This window comes from Papaver somniferum, chromosome 8 (assembly GCF_003573695.1).
Source record: "Papaver somniferum cultivar HN1 chromosome 8, ASM357369v1, whole genome shotgun sequence".
NCBI classification, from domain to species: Eukaryota; Viridiplantae; Streptophyta; class Magnoliopsida; order Ranunculales; family Papaveraceae; genus Papaver; species Papaver somniferum.
The window spans coordinates 38,168,798-38,184,077 of record NC_039365.1 but is presented as its reverse complement, the minus strand read 5'-3'; positions in this window follow the sequence as shown (position 1 = coordinate 38,184,077).

The window sequence follows — 15,280 nt, the reverse complement described above, 5'->3', positions numbered from 1 at the left end:
ATTGATTTGTCTTTATGATTAAAGTAAATACACTGGTACGTTAATCAAACATTTGGTTTGATCCCACAGTTTTGTTTATTTTCGAACTTGTACTATTGTACATCTTATGGTTGTCATCTTCTTTACAGTTCCTGCCTATATTAGATCACCCAATGTGTGACTTTAATAGGTTGATATCGAAAAGATTGTAGTGTACTTGGTACCTTTGTCATTTCGAAACCGTATTAATGTTTTAAATTTGGGAGAAAAACTTTTGTTGGGTACGTATTAATCCTCCACTAGCTTACGAAGCTATAAGAGGAGCAACCAACATAACATAGTTTCTCCCCTTGTTATATCCTTCGGTTTGGCTTAATATATATATTTATATATATGGGTCTTTGAATTGCAAAAAAAAAGAAAAAAATCGCTCCAAAAGCGAAGAAAAATGTCAAATGACATCAAAATCATAAAAAAATTAAAACCATACACTATAAAACTAATAGCAATGAAAACAAAATAGATTCTTTGCTCATATCTAGTCCACAATAGACTAGATCTGAGCAAAGCGACAGAGATTACTTCAAGAGTTTTTAGGGTTTTTTTGGCTAAGGATCTAATAAAATTCTAAAACTTGCCAAGAGTATGACATGAGAATCAAGGGAAGATTATATACTAGGCTCTAATATCAGTATTGGGAATAAGTGTGTTCAACTCTCTCTCACTCAAATATATTTTTTGGAATTTTTTCACCATTAACACAGTCATTTTATATTTGTTTTTCCGGTTGATGATCATCAAAACCTTGTTCTTCTTCTATAACATGTTTGGATACCATTTCAGAAGTTGTCTTTTAACTTTTAGTAGTAAAAAATCAGAAGATAGTTCAGGCATATAATTTCAAAATGACTTTTAAAACAAAATAATTAACTCTTTATGAAGCAAATCCATTTTGCTTTTGATTTTCCTAATCAACATTTTTGTTTCTGATATCCAAGTAGCTTTTAGTATTTTCTTTTTCTTTAGCCTTTCAGATTCTCCTGTCCAATCAACACCTGAAGTATCTTATTTACGAAGAAAAGAAAAAGAAACCTTCTAGATTAGCACTTAGGCACTGATTTCTGCCTTATCATTTTACAAGCGGGCACTTTTCTAATCTTCCTCAAAATAAAAACTTCTGGAGGCGCGCGGTTGTGAAACCAAGTCTCATTGGCACATGGTTTTCTCAGTCGATTTGACGGGACGTTTTAAAAGAGCTTTTTGTTCCCGGTGAGCGGGGTGGACTGTGGAAGGCTTCGTGACAAAAAGACGGGACTTTTTCTTTTTTTTTTTTTTGTCTAGCTTTCATAAAATGTCATTGGATTGAGCTAAATAATCGCCTTCCATTTAGTGGATGTGCTTACAACATAAGAAATTAAGAACTGTTAATTGATCTAAAAGGAACCGTTAGTGGAAGCAATTTCGCTAAAGTTGTTGGCACTTCAGATTTCCACCAGATGTTTCGAACTTCCAATAATAATTGTTGATGATGATGGGAGTTAATTAATTAAGTGGCTTATAATTGGCAAGATCATGAATTCCACCCAAGTAAACAAAATCTAATGGAATGGATAATACATGTTTTGGCGTAATATATAGTGTTTGGTGTTTGGGCCGTTCGGCCACCCATCGAGAAGACACTTTCCCTTTCTTTTTCTTGTTTGCTCATTGGTTATTCTAGTTACGTGTTGCGCCTGTACCCATGCATTGTACATGACTTTATGATCGAAGCAAGTGACTTTATTTCGATCATGTTTCTTGTCAGATATATTGTTTCCCCTTCGTAGATGATGTGTTCCTTTGTTTTCAATGAGAAAGTAAAACCGAGAAATACAAAAACAAAACGCATGAGTGTGGAGTTATTAAACTCTACAAGGTCTCCAAATTCCATATGATTAAAGGTCGGGGTTTCAGTTTGTACTGGTAATTTCTTTATGGAATCTGGTAATTTTTTGTAACATTCATGTGAATAATGAAAAAAAAATGTTTAGATTTTATCTCCCATAAAGCTAAAATTAGAGTTTGGATCTCAAGATTGTGGTTTGCGGGCTTAATAGTTCACAAACTTCTTTTGAAAGTAAATGACCAATATTAAGATATAATTCATTTATTAAATTCTCATTTATTTAGTCTCAACAAGTTGTGAGGTCATATTTTTTCTTTTTCTTGAAAAATGAAGGTTATATTGAAGAAAAAATATAGTACGAAAATACAGCTTATGAACAATTCAACATCACATTAGATATGTAGAATTGTATCACAGTGAAAGACAACTTGGTTTACAAAAAGATCCCTAGATACATTCTCATTAGAAAACCAAAACATAATAGTTTTTTTTATCACCAAAACTAGCTCATCAACATCTATTGCTCTTTCTCCAAAAGCTTTGTTGCTCCTCTCCTTCCAAAGGTGCCACATAACTGCATATAACACCTTCCACCAAACAACTCTACATCTTCCATTAAGATTGTTAAACCTCCATGATTCAAAATGACTTTTTATTGAGTTGGAAGTAACCCAGGAAACCTTAAAAGCATTTATAAAATAGTTCCACACTTCAGTTGCATAAGAACAACAAACAAAGAAATGATCCGATGTTTCCTCTGTGCTTCTACAAAAGAGACATTTATCATCCTGCACATCCACACCCCAATGCTTAAGCATACTTTTGTGAGATCATATCTTAAAACCTCAATATCTTTTTCTGACCATTAACGCCTCCTCTAACAACTCAAAAACCTGCAAAATTATTTCATCGTCTCTTAAAAATAAATCATCAACTGAAATAAAATTCAGAAGCCTTTTCTCATGGGTGTTTTTATCTCTTTTATAAATTTTCACCGAACACACAAGAACAACAACAATGAATTCTTAAAACACTCAAACATCAAAATCCACTAGGCCTTCACCACCATCAAAATATCATCAATTTTGTATCCTCTCACTAAGCATTGTTTATCCTGAAACAAAAACTCTTAACTTAAGTTTCCATACTCTCAGAAAGAAACAACCAGATTGCAATTGAAGACCTGGAAAAAAAATCATCCAAATGCTAACTTTAGATGGTCTTTCAGTTTTCTTAAATTGTCTTTACAAATCAAATAATTATCATAAAACCACTAGAAAGAAAAACTTTTACATCTTTTAGAGGTTTGAAATGAAATATTGGTGTTGTACTTGGTACCCTTCCTTTTTCACTCACCTTCCTCTATTCTATTGCAAATATTTGGCCTAATTTTGTTTGTTGATTCTGATTTTACCTTTATAATTATGGGATTTTATTCACTTGTTTTTGGTATGGACGATGAAATTCAATTTTATGTTGGTGAGCTCTCTGTGGGAATGTGGTTATCAAACTTGTTTGTTTTTGCAGAGTTTGAAAGACGTCCTTCTAAAGGTACTGAAAATTGGAGTCAGCGATATCGTAAAAGGTACTTCCAACTTTAATTATAAGTTAATTATTGTCCATTGTAATTTTACTGCGACGTGTGTTATTTAGCTAAGAATATTATCCAACTAACTGTAATTATGTCATAGAGTATATTTACATGATCAAGCTACTCTGGCACTATATTTCCTGGATCATAACATTATACAGCAGAGTCACCCATTCTTGTTGGTGATGTTTTTTTTTTCCTACCCCATCTTTGTAGCGACCATTCAGTTAATTACTGCAAAGTGCATTCAGAATGTTCGACAATCAGTATCGTTTTCCACACTATGTAGATTTTTAATTTTAGTTTACTCATTCTCCCCAGCATTTCTGGTGAACATATCCCATCATGCATAATAGGTAAGTACTTGCGAAAACGTGTTGTTTTTGTTGATATCGAGCCTTTGTATTAATCGTTAATGCTCCCATTCTCGCAACTATTTTATTATGTTGGGGCTTCATTTGCGTGCTCTTAGTTGTGCTTTTTCCTGATTGTCCGCTGGTATGTTACTTCGCCGCTTGGTTTTGTTCCAATTGTGAAGCATTTTCTTATTTCTTAAATCACTTGCATCTATTTCAAATTATGGGATTTGTGATAACTTTGTGCTCACTTGATTGACTGCAATATGAAAATAAGATTGTTTTAATTGACACCAGGCTTGTTTTATAGATCGATAATCTATTTAGGTGTTTCTCTTTTAGATCAACTCTGATAGTTTTTGAACTAAGATTAGTTATTTCGGTAATCTTGATCTTAGTTGATCTAACCGGAAAAAGGAGTTTATATTGACTGAACAGAAAAACCTTTGTACTTAACTTATATCTGATTAACTTGGTTGGTCTTGAAGATTGATAAATAGGTTACTGAAACAGATTAGTCCTTCAGTGTTTCTGATTACGATCCCAAGGAGTTGAGTTGCTGAAGACTTAATAACAGGTGAAACAACTTGAGATAATGGGTTCTATATTGATTCACGTGCATAGAATTTCTGTTATACTTAATGGGTCACCTGAACCTATCTAGATCGACAATCTATCTATGTGTTTCTCTTTTAGATCGACTATGATAGTTTTTGAACTAAGATTAGTTATTTCGGTAATCTTGATCTTAGTTGATCTAACCGGACAAAGGAGTTTATATTGACTAAACAGGAAAACCTTTGTACTTAACTTATATCTGATTAACTTGGTTGGTCTTCAAGATTGATAAATAGGTTACTGAAACAGATTAGTCCTTTAGTGTTTCTGATTACGATCCCAAGGAGTTGAGTTGCTGAAAACTTAATAACATGTGAAACAATTTGAGATAATGGGATCTATCTTGATTCACGTGCATACAATTTCTGTTATGCTTAATGGGTCACCTGGACTTACTTTTTCACCTAATAGGAGATCAGACAAGGAAACCATTGTCTCCTTATCTGTTTATTATCCCCATTAAAGGCTTTTCTAGAAATCTTGAAGCTACTGGTGAAATAAATGGAGAAAAGCTAGTGTTTCTTTCCCACCAATAACTCATGTTATTTTCATATGATTACTTTATTTTGGGGAAAGATGATTTTGTTCGGTTACGACTTGAGGCTTTAAATATTTTTTTGCTATTCTGGTGGTCATGGAATCAACTTTCAAAAATCAGTTCCAAGTACAGATGTTGATGAGCTGAAGTGGATATATACAAAGCATGTAGTCTCTACTGTGAAGCCTATGTATAGAAAAATGACTAAAAAACTGGGTCATTCAAACTCAATTTGGAAGAAAAAGCAGAATCTAAAAATAGTAACTTAGGGTGCAATTATTTCTTTGAATACATTTCCACCTAGTAACAAAATCGCTAAATATACTTGTAGGTCCTCCCCCTTGTGTTGTCTTTGCAATGCTAATCATGTGGAGGGTCCTTGCATCTGTTTACAAACTGTCCATTTGCTTCTAGTATTTGGTTTTTCTCTTAGCCTAACTCATCATCTAATTGCATAGTCTACCTTCTTTTCCATTCAGGATTAGAATACTTGTTTCAAAGCCATAATGTTGTTTTGACTGAAACAACTATCTTGATTTTTTTGGTTTATATGGAAACACATGCACAACGTAATATTCAGGAAACAAAAATTAGACCCTTGTCTTAGGGAAACCAAGATTCACCTCAGCATAGCTAGGAAAGAAATTGCGGGAAGATAAGGTTTTGAAAGAACGTAGTAAGTGTTGAACGAAGTCAACGGTTGCTATAAGAAGGAAGGCTAAATACTCCTTGGTGACCGATAGCAAAGTAGTACCGTGAGGGAAGGGTGAAAAGAACCCCCATCGGGGAGTTTCTACAGATAGTGATGGTATCAACTCAGATGACCATGTTCTGAAAATCCAATTTCTTTTATCTTACCTTAACAAGGGAAAGAATGTTATCTTTCTCAATTTGAATGATATACTAAACTAAACAAATAAAATTATAATTGATACTTGTTTTGATTATCTTGCCAGATGATATAGAACATGATCGGTCCTTATAGATGGAGATGAAAACAGTCTACATGCCAGAGCCACCTCTGGCCCCACAACATGACCAGAAGAAGCAGAATGCTTAACTTTAAAAGATGCAATTGGCTGGGCCTTTTTTTTTTAGAAACATCTAATGTTTTCTTGGTTCGTGACTGCAAAAGTATGATCGAATCTGCAAAAGAATTCCGTCCAAATCTAGGGTGGAGGGCGACGAGGATCATGAAGAACTTCCAAACCTTATTTAGTTGTTTTACAAATTGTTTTTCGTATTTTTAATAAATTTTTATTTTATTAATATAGTTAATGTTTTAGCGCAAAAAAAGGAACTTCTTCACTTTTTATTTTTACTACTTTCATCATGTCACAGGTTGAAAAACTTCACTTCTTTAAGAGTTTTTATAAGGGACAGTGCCTGTCACTGGTTGAAAAACTCAACTTTTGTGAAAGTCTTTATAAGAGATAGTGCCCCAATTGGTGATTTTATGCATTTTTTGTCAAAACAGTGTATAAATTATGTCATGTGGATAGAGTTGTCAAGGCAGATTTCGGGTCATCTCGTGGTAAAAAATCAGGTTAAACTAGATGTGTCAGAGAAATTGAAGTTGTCTTTCAACTAGCAGGAAAGCTAGAGGTGGACCAAAATTAATTGACCAACTATGGACCAATAAAAAATAGTTGTTGATTGCTATTTTGGAGTCTCACTCAGGTTTTAAAATCTACTAGTTCCATCCTTAGAGCATTACCTATGGGTAGTCTCATTTTTGAGACTAACTCCTTCATTCGAAGGAGTAACCCTATGAGAAATTTGGTAAAAGCACACTACACGGGGACAGTCCCCCATATAGATTTTCTTTTCCAAAATTTATATTAAAAAATGAAGTGGAGGGAAAATTTATGTTTTAAAAAGGAATCAGATTTTTTTTGGACGGGGACGATCCCCCGTCTACCATTTTTCTTCTCAAAATTTATAATTTAAAATGTAATGGAGGAAAACATTATATTTAAAAACATTAAAAAAGTAAAATAAAATCTTAAACGGGGGACAGTCTCGTCTAGTGTCAACTACCGACCACTCGTTCATGTAAACGAGTGTATGAACGTTTTTGAGGTGGAAGTGGGGTGAAAGACACCCATAGTAGCATCTAATTATAGCTAATTGATAGTCCCTCCTTTATTTTAAAAGAGTGACACTATCCAGAGGATTTGTTCTTAGCAAAGTCGACTCAACTAATGTGATTTCTGTTGGATTCGACCTCTGTTGGATCAGTACGGCCCGTACTGCTGTATTGCTTGCTTGTTGTAGTTGCCTAGTAGTAGTAGGTATGTAATATATCCGTCCACTTGACCACTTGGCTTAGAAAAGCAAATTTGCGTGGGAGAATCAACACTTCAGATTTAATTGATTTGCCTAGAAAAATCGGTGGCCATGATGGGATTTTATCATTGCAAGTGGCTCAAATTTTATCTGAATCTGATTTCTATTACTAACCGGGATTCTTTGTTTTCGTTTGATGTAAGATTCACAACAAAAAGATAGTGATAGCGTGATACTGAATGAATATGCTGTGTTTGGTAACGTTTTTTTAGGCGTAGGTCCAGGTAAGAATTAGGCCTCATCCTTCAATTGAAATGTCACATGTGGAGTCTCGATAAGCTTGCACTAGATTATGTTACAAACATAACACCTTAGTGCCCTACAATAATTCTAAAAGAATAAAACACTTGTCTTGTCACTGTATCTTCACCTTTACTTTGGTGATTTGTTTACAATGCTGAGAAAAAAGTTGGAGACTGATTTCAGAAAACTTTGAAATAGAATAGTTGATTCAAAAGGTAAAGATACGATGGAAAAAGTGAGATATATCAATTGGCACTCCTAGGGAATCTGTAGCAAGATAACTCTCTGGAATAATTCCTATTAGTGTTACTGTTACCTCCTAAAATGAGTGTAGGTTTTTTTTTTTTTTTTTTTTTGCTACTATTCGGTTAACAACAAAAAACACATGGTGAATAACGTCTAATGTGGCTTCTTCGCCTTACAAATGCTTTTGAGTAAAGAAAATTAGAGTCGGATCGTGTTTGGGGGCCAGGTTTCATTACATAGCATAGGTACACCATTCCATGACTATATTCCTGCAACAATTAATCACCATATGGCTTGGGCCTTGGCTAACAAAGTTATCAGTATCTGCAGTTGTGGTCCTGTGGACAGTTAAAGAAAAGAAAAATCTTTTCAGGAAAGCTCAACCATATTCATAAATGGTACCAAGGATGCAACAAAAACAGCAGGCCGTAGAAAGAATGAAAAAAAAGGAGACTGAACAAACAAGACTTGATGAAACATATCTCATAGCATGTCCATCACTGATCAGTTCTAGTACATGCTGACGGTTACTACTCATCACTCAATAAAACAACGGCCAGAGAGTGCAGCCTCCTGCATTCTGTGCACTCAAATCCAAACCATCTTCGATTTGTTCATCCTGAGTTTCTTGAAATATTTTCTTGTACACTGCAGACCTCTAGCTCATCTGTGTTACAATTCCAGCTTCACCCCTCATTGACATCCATAAGACTCCTGAGGAAGAGTAGCCGCCTTGTCTGCTAAATTCGAGCAAGTATGCGTAAGATTTCAAGAACCTAATATGATTTCTTTTAAAGTGTATATTTGGGATTCGAAAATTAAGGATATGTAGATTTCCTAAACGCCCAGCTCCTAGCAAGATATGATCAACTGGAAACTATGTGTACATTGTGTATGCAAGGACGTAAAATGTCAAATGTAGTCACTGTTGATATCCACAGCTTGAGGTCAGAACTTGTTTGCAGCCAACCAGAATTTTCACTGTTGCCCAGCTCCTACCAATTATGCTTTTTGCAGCCAACCAGAATTTGTAAAATTTGAAGGCCTTAGCTGAAGCCTTGGTTGAAGAGCAGCTGTGTCTGGGACTCATCTGACAAATGGGAACCAAGCCAGGACCGCTGCAAGCGCAAAAGTAACGAGTCCCATTCCATATCCGTATCCCAGGCTAGATCCCTTGAGGAACTCCACAACCTAGTGCCTTCATCACCGGCTTACATGCTTGTCACCAAGAACATAAACAATAATTAGCTCAACAGGGAGAGACTAACATCATGGAGAAAATATACACAAGATAGATAGCTTTATACTATGTGACTTCAATTCTACCTTCTTAACTTCACATACAGAACTTCAACCATCCACAAGTCAAACCTCAGTAACAGATACTATGACGTGTGTATGAAGTACAATGGACATTACAAAAGGGAATAATATATACAATCTCATGTAAACTGTTTAGCTTGCTGAACTTCAGTTATTGCTTATTACTATAACATGCATCAGACTAGGTTAAAGTGCCATCTTATAATTGTGTCAAATGCATGGAAAATTAAATTAAAAGTTAAGAGAATAAAATGTCTTATACGAAGAGACCTTGTTACGAGGCTCAGGCTTAGGCTTTAGCATTATATGAACATTGGAACAATTAATATTAAATGCTCCCTGTTGGGTTTGTGATGCTTCTTTCTGCTAAGTGCTAACATGAATGTTCTTTGAAAAATCTCATCCACGTTAATTAAAAAACAGATCATGTTCATGGATAAGGGCCATCTTTGGGTTTCAGGTAAAATCGATCATATTCATGTGGACCATATAACCTAAAACCCAAACATAGCCCTTAGCCAGTCAAGAAGGTCCAGCTGTCCCACGCTTTGTCCATGCAGCTCAAATCAAGGTGGACATCTCAATCCACCATGAATCCAGAGAGCATCCAGATGCCCTAAACAAAGTAAATATCGATATGATTCATGGTAACTAACCGGTGGCGAAGAGACCCAATGAACCTTGTACACCTCAAGCTGCATGATACATTGTGATATGTCCCAGCTGCACCCAATGGTAGAATGTCATACCACAGCAGCCGTGAGCTACTCAAAGAGGAACATGGCAACAAAATAAATAAAGCAAAAATTATAAATATCGAAGAAATGCAGAAATATGGCAAAAGAAAGTCTCAACTAATTTCAAAAAAATAACACGCCAGCAAAGGACTAACATTAAGGAAAGCATTATTTTAAAACGGCACACAACACTTCAAAAAGCACCCCAGCTGTTGTGTATGTGATGACAAGTTTGTCTCTATTGATAAATTGTAGATCTACAGTCATATAGCCAGTAAAATCCATGTCATATATACCAAATTAAGTATTCATATTCCTACATAAATCAGTGAGGTGGATAACTGAGTCACCAGGAGGCTAAATATTGTCGAAATATGAGTCTCATGGCCAGGTTACATGAAATAGTGCAGTATAGTGTGGGTGCACAAGATTGTGCCAAGTCTAGCATGTGTACATATGTTTGGGTAATGTGGGAATTCTGTACAGTGTCTCGTGAACAGTATAGCCTTGATATTTAACACAACAAGGGTATATACTTGTAACTGAATTTATAAAAAAGAGGACTTTCTCTTCTGAGTGGTTCATACTCTTCCATACAATCTCTCTTGATTTCTACAGATATTACTGAAAGCTAACTGTGGTCATTCTCAGAAGGGAATCATACGTCCTGTTTTAGAGACACTTATATTGTGTTGGATCAATCCTATATTCACTCACCCATATACTCAACCTCAAACAATTGCAGAGAACTACAAAAGGGTAATCCTATCAGTTTAACAGGCATACCGCTTTTGCAGAAATCAAGAGAGAGTGAATAGAAGAATGTAAACCACTTAGAGGTGAGAGCTCTCTATTTCATAGATTGAGTATGCATAGCTACAAGAATACCCTAAAAATATATAAACATTATTCATAAATCACTGTACACTATTCCTACACAACGTAACCGTATGCACGCAGATTATATCTGTGAAGAAGGATTTCTTCACATGTTCTATATTACACTAACTAGTATAACCTGACCATGAGACTAATATTTCAACACTCCCCCTCGAGCTGGTGCGTAGATATCTAGCATACCAAGCTTGTCAAGGAAAGAGTTGAATGGTTGACTTGTAACTCTTTTTGTCAGAATGTTTGTAAATAAAATTTCTCTTTGATGAAATGTTTGTCCACTTCCACATGTTTGGTTCTGTCATGTTGGACTGGATTGTGAGCAATGTTGATGGCAGCTTTATTGTCGCAGTGCAACTTCATTGGACCTTTAGGCTTGAAACCAATTTCTGACAAGAGTATTCTTAACCATAGTAGCTCGCAAATTCCATGAGCCGTAGCTCTAAACTCTGCTTCGGCACTTGATCTAGCTATGACTGATTGCTTCTTGCTGTGCCAAGTTACTAGGTTTCCTCCAACAAATGAACAATAACCAAAGGTAAACCTTCGATCAATCACGGAACCTTCCCAATCTGCATCTGTGTATGCTTCAACCTCCATGTGGTTATTCGGAGAGACTAACAGTCCTTCTGTTGGTGCAGACTTTAGATAGAGAAGTATTTAATACACTGCATCCATATGTGCCTCTCGTGGAGCATGCATAAATTGACTTACAACACTCACAGAGTATGCAATATTAGGACGAGTGTGAGACAGGTAAATCAGTTTTCCCACTAACATTTGATACCTTTCTCCGTCCACCGGAGGGTGTCTTCTCCAACTTCTGGTTTGGTTCAACTAGTGTGTCAATAGGCTTGCATCCCAACATTCATGTCTCAGCTAGAAGATTTAGGACATATTTCCTTTGAGAGATGTAGATGCCCTTTTTTTATCTTGCCACTTCAATCCTTAGGAAGTAGCACAACTCTCCTAGGTCCTTTATCTCAAATTCTTTGGCTAAGTAATATTTCACCTTCCCCATTTCTTCCATATCATCACCTATCATTATGATGTCATCCACATACACAATAAATATGGTGAGTTTTCCGGTTTTTGAACGTTTGAGGAATTAGGTATGACCTGCCTGACTTTGACGAAATCCACATCTCCGCATACTTTGGGTAAACCATTCAAACCATGCCCTAGGAGACTACTTCAAATCATACAAGGATTTCTTCAACTTGCATACTTTTCCTTCATTAACGACTGTTTGAAATCCAGGAGGAATGTCCATGTATACTTCTTCTTCCAAATCACCATTAAGAAAAGCATTCTTCACATTGAACTGTTGGAGTGGTCAATCCTTTTTTCCTGCCAATGATAACAAGACACGAAGAGTGTTCATCTTAGCAAGAGGAGCAAAGATTTCTTGATTGTCTTTTCCATAATTCTAAGTATAGCCTTGGCTACTAATCTTGCTTTATATCTTTCAATGGTTCCATCAGACTTGTACTTCACAGTGAAGACCCACTTGCAGCCAACGATTTTCTTTCCTTTTAGTAGCTCGACCTCATCCCATGTGAAATTCTCGTTTAAAACTTTCTTTTCTACTATCAAAGAATGCTTCCATTTTGGATCAGCTAGTGCATCTTCAACTTAAAACTTTTTTTTCTACTATCAAAGCTTGCTTCCACTTTGGATCAGCTAGTGCATCTTCAACCCTCGTAGGGATTGTAACGGATGATAATTTATTTGCAAAAGTAGCATAAGAGGGTGACAGGCGATGAGTAGACACACAATTGGAAATCGGATGATCAGTAGAATACCCATATCGAGTTGAATGTTTACTTATTCGAGTAGGGTATTTATCTTCCTCAACATTTGTGGACTCATCAGTTACGTCAACATCTGTGGAATTTGTTGACTCATCAGCTGAAATATCATCTTCACTAACTCTTAAGGCTGTCTCAGCAAGAAGTTTAGGAGGTTCTGATTCCGCTACCTAGGGAATCTTGTCTCTTCATCCATAAACCTGAATTTTTGGAGTAACAACCTGCAGTTGAGGAGTAACATTTTCCTTAGGTACTGAACCAGGATGATCAAACCAAGGCTGCTCTTCACAATACATTATATGCTCCTCCTGAAGAGAAGCCTTTGAATACTCTGAGAAGTAGGCTTGGTCTTCACAAAAAGTTACATCCATGGATACATAGATCTATCCTGTAGGAGGGTGAAAACACCTGTATCCTTTCTGTGTAGCTGAATATCCCAGGAAAACACACTTGAGAGCTCTTGGATCTAATTTACTCCTGTCTTGTTTATAGACATGCACATAACAAACACAACCAAATACTTTTGTAGGATCAAAGCCACGAGGTTGACGTGAAATACCAGAAGAAAGGACATCACCAGGTGTTTGAAAATTTAGAACCCATGAAGCCATCTTGTTAATCAATTGTGCCACAGTAAGGACAACAACACCCCAAATTATTTTTGGCACATTCATTTGGAATAACAAGCACCTTGTGACTAATATGTGACGATTCTTCCATCCAGCAACTCCATTTTGCTGAGGAGTATCAATAAAAGAGGTTTGATGAACAATCTCATGTTCCAAGAAGTAAGAAGACAGACCTTACTTCATATACTCACCACCTCTATCAGATCTTAACACCTAAATTTTTCTGTCAAACTGGGTAAGGACAAACTTATGAAAGTTCTTGAAGACGTCACGAACATCACTCTTATCTTTCAATAAGTAGACCCAAGAGACTCGAGAACAATCGTCAATAAAGGTAACAAACCAACGAAAACCACAAGAGTACTGACAAGTGAAGGACCCCAGACATCACTGTGTATAATAGCAAACGGAGATAAACTTATATTCATGCTTAAAGGATAAGGAACAGGGGATGTTTAGCTAGCTCACATGCTTCACAATGAAATTTAAATATATCAAGTTCTGAAAACAACTTAGAAAACAACCTTTGCGAATACCCAAAAGAAGGATGTCCTAATTGTTTATATCATAACCAGACTTGTTCTTCAGAACTAGATTCACTTGTTGATTTTTTTTTAAGCATTCACTTGTTGATTTGCATGCTTTTGTGTTGCTATCTTGTTCCATCTCTTGTAACTCAAGGTAGTAGAGACCTCCTCTCTCCTTATCATGACCAATGGTCTTCCCTGTGCGAAGATCCTGAAAAACACTATGTATGACAAAGAAGGTAACACGTCATTTTAATGCTTTAGTTATTTGACAGATGGAGAGAAGATTGCAAGAGAGATTCGGGACATGTAACACCATAGAAAGGGACATGGAGCTAGTTATTGGAATATTTCCTTCTCCACAGACAATAGTTAGAGACCCGTCAACAGCCAAGATACATGGTTTACTAGGATTGTGATTGTAAGTGGAAAACATATTAGATTTGGTAGACATGTGATCAGTTGCTCCACTATCAACAATCCAATGATCTTTAGGTTGTTCCCATGAAGGTCTAACTGCATTACCAAAGGTGCATTTGTTACCCGATTGAGCCATAGAAGTCGACCCAACAGAATTCTCCTTGGAAGACAGCAATCAGGCATAGTCCTTTATCATTTGCTCCTTTTGGGCTTGAGATGGTTGGGAAGAAGTACTGGTTGATGTAGATTGAAATTCTTCCTCATCAGTTGTGTGATAGCTCTTGGGCCACCATTGCGACCTCCTCTTCTTCCTCCACCACGGCCACCAGAGAAACCCCCTCTCCTATTACCGTTCTGCCATTGTGGACGCCCATTCAGCATGAAGCATGTATCTCTAGTATGCCTTCTCTCCTTACAATAGTCACAATATAGTGAGTCTTTCTCGTCAGGCTTGTGGTTGTTTCCTGATGTGACTGTTAGAACATGAGTGGAGGTGATAACAACCTTCAATGCTAAACTTTCTTGAGCCACTGGAAATGTCACAGCAACCCTACGTAGTTCTTTAGACCTCACAATTACATAGACTCTCCGAAGTGTAGGCAATGGATCCTTACCCAGTATTTGAATTCTAATGGGGTCAAAATATGAGTCTAGACCAGCAAGGAACTCAATAATTCGACCCTTTTCAATTCTCTTCTTCAACTTGGTGGTGTCAGCAAAACACTCCATGTCACACGGCTGGAGGAAATCAAGTTCTTGCCACGAAGCTTGAAGAACATTGCAGTATACTGACAAGGATTTATTATTCTTCCTTGTCACTTCAACTCTATAATTCAACTAGATTTGCGTAGCATCACCACATAAATCTGAGAAACTGCATGCCACAATTCTTTTGCAGTGGTTAGGCGCATAAAACTGCTCCTTAAATCAGGAGATATAGAACCTAACAACCAACTCATTATTAGGGCATTTTCTTCCAAGTCTCATGTGTTGGGTCTGACCTTTCTGGACATGTCTTGGTTCCAGTCAAATACCCAATCTTTCCCTTACCGGTGATGAAAGCTTCACCCAGACAAACTTCAAGGAAAAACAACTAACAAACAGCCACAGGTTCTTCAAGAACAACAGTTTGCA